Source organism: Bicyclus anynana, chromosome Z (genome assembly GCF_947172395.1).
Source record: "Bicyclus anynana chromosome Z, ilBicAnyn1.1, whole genome shotgun sequence".
NCBI classification, from domain to species: domain Eukaryota; kingdom Metazoa; phylum Arthropoda; class Insecta; order Lepidoptera; family Nymphalidae; genus Bicyclus; species Bicyclus anynana.
Genome location: NC_069110.1, coordinates 13,123,853 through 13,130,196, shown reverse-complemented (window position 1 = coordinate 13,130,196; position 6,344 = coordinate 13,123,853).

The window sequence follows — 6,344 nt, the reverse complement described above, 5'->3', positions numbered from 1 at the left end:
TATTTATTTTATTTATTTATAACAACATAGAAATATTTGTAACAACATAGAAAACAGATTGTAGCCAATTACAAGTTTTCACAAATAAATTTTACATATTAGCAAGCTCGCAAGGAAAACATACTTCAATAAAACATAATCCAATATAAAAAAAAGGAGATAATGATAATAATAACAGAGATAAAATAATAGAAAAGGCGAAAGAGAAAACTAAAACAACAAAACTAAATTGATAAGTAAACAAGCTAGCTTAATTAATGTTACTGGAAATCGTCTCTGTTTTTGCGAAGTTATTTAGCGGACGTTCTAAGTGGCGGATTTACAAATTTGCCGCCAGTGGGCTATTGGATTTTTCCAGCATGAACTCTGAAATTTTACCTATAGGTATCCTAGTTTGCAATAAATAAAATTACAAGTTTTAATATTTGTGTCAATAAAATTACAAGTTTTAATATTTTAGTAGGACTTTACAGGGCGTACGGGATTAAAATATTAGAATTATGGTTACATTTTTTTATTTCCTTAGAACAGAAAGTTTTTTGTGTCAAATTTGCCGCCCTATTTATTAGGCTACAGCTTACTTAGCCTACTGGTAAATCCACCACTGGTTCTATCTTGTTCGAGGAGAGGAGAATCGTCCATAGTAATAAACCGACTATCGGTTTGGTGGACGACAGTAATGATATTGGTATCAATTTTTTTTGATCGTCATATACATATATGAACGCAGCTACGAAGTTGACGATTCTGTATTCCAGCACAGCCACGCTGGAATACAGAATCGTCAACTACGTGTTGCCGGCACGGTAATGATAAAACTGCACAAAATGTGCAGTTATTTTGTGCAATTTTATCGAAAGTGTGTACGAAAATTTGCGCTTGGTTTTTTTACACTCTGTACGTCGCCAGAGGCGTGCACATGGTGTTAACTAGGGTACACTATAGGTACAAATTGTACAAAATGATAAATTCTTCAAATCAGGTACTAGGTATTGCGTTTATGCATCTATTAAGTGCACGCCAGTCCGTTTGTGAAGTTTTACAGTTGCCGCGTGGACCGGGCACAGCTAAGGAGACTAATGAAAGTACTAGATGCGAGTAGTAGTGAATAGGATGGGCGTTACGGTATTGCAGCGTAGTCGTAGTAAAACGCCATGATGTGGCTCGTATCGAGTATGAAAGACCGCGGAGGGGGTGGAGGCTACGGCGCGGCGCGGGGCGCGGGGGCGGCGGGCGAGCTTCTTGCGACCACGTGGCCCGATCGATTCGAGAACGCTGCACCCAGGGTTGCCAACCGTACTGTAATAGTAAAAGATCATTATTCGCGGGGGATATGTTGTCTAAATGTGTCGCAGAAACCGTGAATATGGAATGGTGTTTTAAATGGGATTATAAGGGATACGTTCTTGGGTGAAAAAATAAAAAACAAATATATCAAGAAAAAACAATTAATTGAAGTTATTATCTTCAGTCTTGGACAATGGTTTGAAGAATTTTGAAATTTTATCTTGCTTGACATTTTTTAAATGCTTCTATTCAGAGTGATTTTAAGCAGTGGCATTCTTAAACCATCCATTCGCAGTTTCGGCAGTCAGATCCGCGAATAACGAAATATTTAGCCGCGAATATAGGAATTGGGTTGCAATTCTTTAATCCGCGAATTGTGAAAACGTGAATAAAGGAAGCGTGAATAAGGAGCTTTACTGTATACTATATTTCGGTTCTATGCACTATATCATCATCATCATTATCAATAACATTACATCCCATATTCGGCTCACTGCTGAGCACGAGTCTCCTCTCAGAATGAGAGGGGTTAGGCCAATAGTCCACCACACTGGCCACTTGCAGAGAATTACTAAAATTCTCTGGTATGCAGGTTTCCTCACGATGGATTTTTCCTTCACTGTTTGAGACACGTGATATTTAATTTCTTACAATGCACACAACTGAAAAGTTGGAAGTGCATGTCCTGGACCGGATTCGAACGCACGTCCTCAAAATCGGAGGCAACGGTCATACTGAGATATCCACCGGGCTATCACGGCTCATTCTGAGAGGAGATTCGAGCTCGAGCGAGGGTTGATAATGATAAAAAATACTGTTTTAACAAAAAAATCTTTAATTTTAGGTTCAACTTTGTGAACATGTGTTTTGGATAGATGGATGCAATAGCGTCTAGCGTACCCGACCTTGTCTATCTTATCGAGTTTCAAACTTTTAACGAACGATTTACAAGAAAGTTAACTTTTGGTTTTCAATAATTTAAAACTGAAATTAATGCAAATCACACTAATATTATGACGGCAAAAGTTTGTGTGTGTGTAATTGTATGTTTGTTCCTCTTTTACGCTTCGGCTACTGAAGCGATTTGGCTGAAATTTGGAAAGGAAATAGATTTTACTCTAGATTAACACATTGGCTACTTTTCATCCCGGAAAAATCCACGGTTCCCGCGGGATTTGTGAAAAACTGAAGTCATGGGCGTCCGGCGAAGTATTACATAAAAAAATCTTGAAAATGCAATAAGTGCAACTAGATATACTTTTTATACAAATAAACTTCGTTTTTTCGACTATTCTGTAAAATACTATATTTTTTTAAGCCTACGTACTATTTTTTTAACACTAGTTATGAAAAATATTATATTTTTCTAAAGGAATGTTGGCAACCCTAGCTGCACCTTTCTCTCCCACCCTAATATGCAACCCACCACCCTGAGTCGACAACACCGAACTGCGCTCTGCTTGAAAATTCTATTAGATTTCAATTTGTGGAAAATTTATCCTGCATCTTGGTACTACTAGCTACCACTGGCCGGGTCACGGAAAAATCGTCTCGACTTCGTTTATGAATTTTACCTTGTAAGCAAAGTAACAAGCTTGATCTATTAGCACAAATATTAAAAAAATATATATACATATATATTTGCAATCCTCTAACCAAGCTTGTTAGTTTGATGTGTTGTGACACGATGTAGTTATAAAAAGCTTTTTTAAATTTTCCATCTTCCCCCTAAAAGTGACCTCCATATTCAAAAATTTCAAAATTTAAAATTTTCCTATAAAGCCTAACTTTCCTGATTTTTTTTTTAATTTTAGATACCTACAGTAGTTTCGGAGGAAAAGGGCATGGTCATTTATCGTCTATTTGTTTTATATTTTGAAAGCCATTTTTTTTTTAATTCCAAAAAAATATTTTTGAAATCCTCTTTCATTTGATGTGCCACACAATGAGGTTTGTAATAGTTTTTTTTTCAACTTTCCACCTTTTCCCCCATTAGTGCCCCATAAGTGCCATATTCAAATTATACCTATTCACGATACATCCCTATATTTGGGTCCAAAGAATTGACATGAGTACCAAATTTCAACTGGATTGGTGGCAGTACATTAGGAGAAAACAGACAGACATTAAAATGTGCGCGAGTGATATTATAAGGGTTTCGTTTTTGTACTAGGTACGTTCGGAACCCTAAAAAAATCAAATTCTTATCAATCCTACTTACCTTAACTACTTCCGCGTTGCTAATTTGTTAGAATTTTATTATTGGACGTGTAGAATGAGACACAAGTACTACACACACTATATATTATTATTTAATTAATAATAATATATAGTGTGTGTGTGTGTAATTTATTGCACTACCTACTTATACCAACGATTTTATACCTATCTATATCTAGGTAGTAGCTAATTTATAAAGGACCACGGCTCTACCGTGACCATTTAGGTATGTCCTATTGATTTCGCTTTTTCGATCTGAAATACAATACCAACGATTTTATATCTATAGATATAAGCTAATTTATAAATTACCACGGCTCTACCGTGACCATATTTTGTCCTATTCATTTCGCTTTTTCGATCTGAAATACATATGTTCTTGTTTCGTCCTTTTTAGACCCCTTTTTACGTAGTCCTGGTCACAGTTTTTAAACATTGTTATTTATCAATCAGAAACAACTTTAAGGTCGCCATTGACGGTCAATTATTCTCACGTTTCTGAAAAGCGAACGGCAGTACCCACGCGGCATACTATAGAAGTCATGTTCGCAGTGACCCACACACGATCAATTATAGTCGTGGGTGCTATAGAAACGTGAGAATAATTGACCGTTTGTGGCTAGCACAACACAAATAAACTGTCTCGGCAAACTTACTAAATACCTACCCTTTGCAAATAAGCGTTAAAAATTTGTAAATAACGAAACGATTACGCAAATCGTCCACTCGAATTATGCTAACCAGTGTGATAGAATGATCACATCGATCGTCGTAAAAGCGGGGGCACAAGATGCGTTGCGGCTGCGGTGCGGCGCCGGAGCGGTGTCGCTGCGTAGTATAGAAATATCTGTGGTATGTCACACGATGCGCTCCGGCGCCGCACCGGACTTGCAACCACCGAGACGAGGCGGGGAGGGGTGAATGCGTTGCGACGTCGGAGCGGCACCGCTAAGTTGCTTATGCGTTCATCTTTACAAGGATTTACAAACTGTCCAACGCTGCTACGACGCCGCTAAAACATAACACACGATGCGTTGCGGCGCCGCACCGCTCGTGTGCCCGCTGGTACGGTGAAATCTTTGCGATGCGGCGCCGCAACGCATCGTGTGTTCCGCTCTCAGGGTGCGTGTACACCGCGTCGCACTTCCACCGCACTCGCACCGCACCCGCAACGCACTCGCACCGCTCCCGATGCCGCAATTTTTTGACGTCAAATTCTAAGCACAGTTACACAGCATTATCGAGCATAGTGTGCTATACATACGTCTGTTTTGTCACATTCACTCCCACACATCGGCCACCGGCCACAACCACAAAACGCAAAACAGTAGCAAGAATAAAATCGAACAAGTTAAAATTTCCCATTAAAATAGAATAATCACTTTTTCATACGCAGAGAATTAAGAAAATTCTCTGAGACACGTGTCATGTTACATATTATATTTTTTTAAATGCACATATTTGAAAACTTGGAAGATGCGTGTCTTGCATCGGATTCAAACCGACACCTTCCGAATCCAAGGCAGAGGTCACATCCACTAGCCGAGTAGTTATGATAGCCCTGGACCGGGGACGGGCATTCCCTTTTAGACATTATAGCAATATACCCACTAATACAAAGTGGTGCCAGGAATACGACCTTAAATTAACACACAATCGCTAACAGTCAATCAAAAAACGATTAGGTGATTAAATTAATTATTGTATAATAAATAAAAAAACTAAATTTTCAAACAAAATAAATTCGGAAATAAACTAAAAAATTCACAACATCCTTTATAATAATATAAAACTAACCTCAAGTGACCTATAGGTAAAAGCGGCAACATCGCGTCTCCTAGTTTTTGGTTATTTGGCGGTCCGTTTGTAGTGCGTAAAGTTCTTTCATGCACTCGTAGGTACTTATCTACATAAGAATAATCGCGTCGCGCCGGCGGGGGGGAGCGCCAAAATGTATTTTGTACGCCGCACGAGACGAGTAGATATTGTTGTTAAATGTTACTAATCAAAACTCACACATTTTAAACATGATAGGTATAGGTAGGTACTCGTACGTATTTACAGTACTTAGCTTAAATTTTTAAATGCTGGAAATGTCCACCATTGATTAAAATACACATGTTACAACGTCGCGAGATATCGGTATACTCAGTAGCAGTATTACCGAAACGTGGCATTATGTTTCAATACCAAAACACACTTCACAATAAAAAAAACTACACAAATCACAAGAAATGTTTGATTTGTATAAAACAATGCGCAAGGGCAGCAACTGGCTATCACACACTGAGTCACTATTCAAAAGACGCCGCCCGCGCCGGGAACCAAATCTAGCAAAAACACTAAATGTATTTCTATCCTATTCCCACTTAGTAAATCTTCCAAACACCTACAGTTAGCTAAAAACAAATGATATTGAATGAAAGCCCTTATAGGCCAGGATCCGGTGAATATTTTAACAGTTGATGACTGTCAAGTTAATTTTCCGTGAGTAGCTTCGTCTTGATGAGGCGCCCAACTTGTAAATTTTCGAAAATTATTTATTTTGGTAGCTAACAGTGTTACTAGATAACATAAATGTCTGAGCATAGGAACGAAATAACTGACCACCCTATTTGTAAGACAATATGGCTGATAAGTTGTATAACTATTAATTTATACAACTTTTCAGCCATATTGTCCTACAAATTCAATGTTATTTATGCCTCATCAAGACTCTAAGCTACTCACATAAAATTAACTTGGTAGTGATCAACTGTAAAAATGTTCCCCGGATCCTGGACTATTAGTGTCCAATTGACAACGTCGCAATTTTCGTTTGTTTACATTAAAAATAG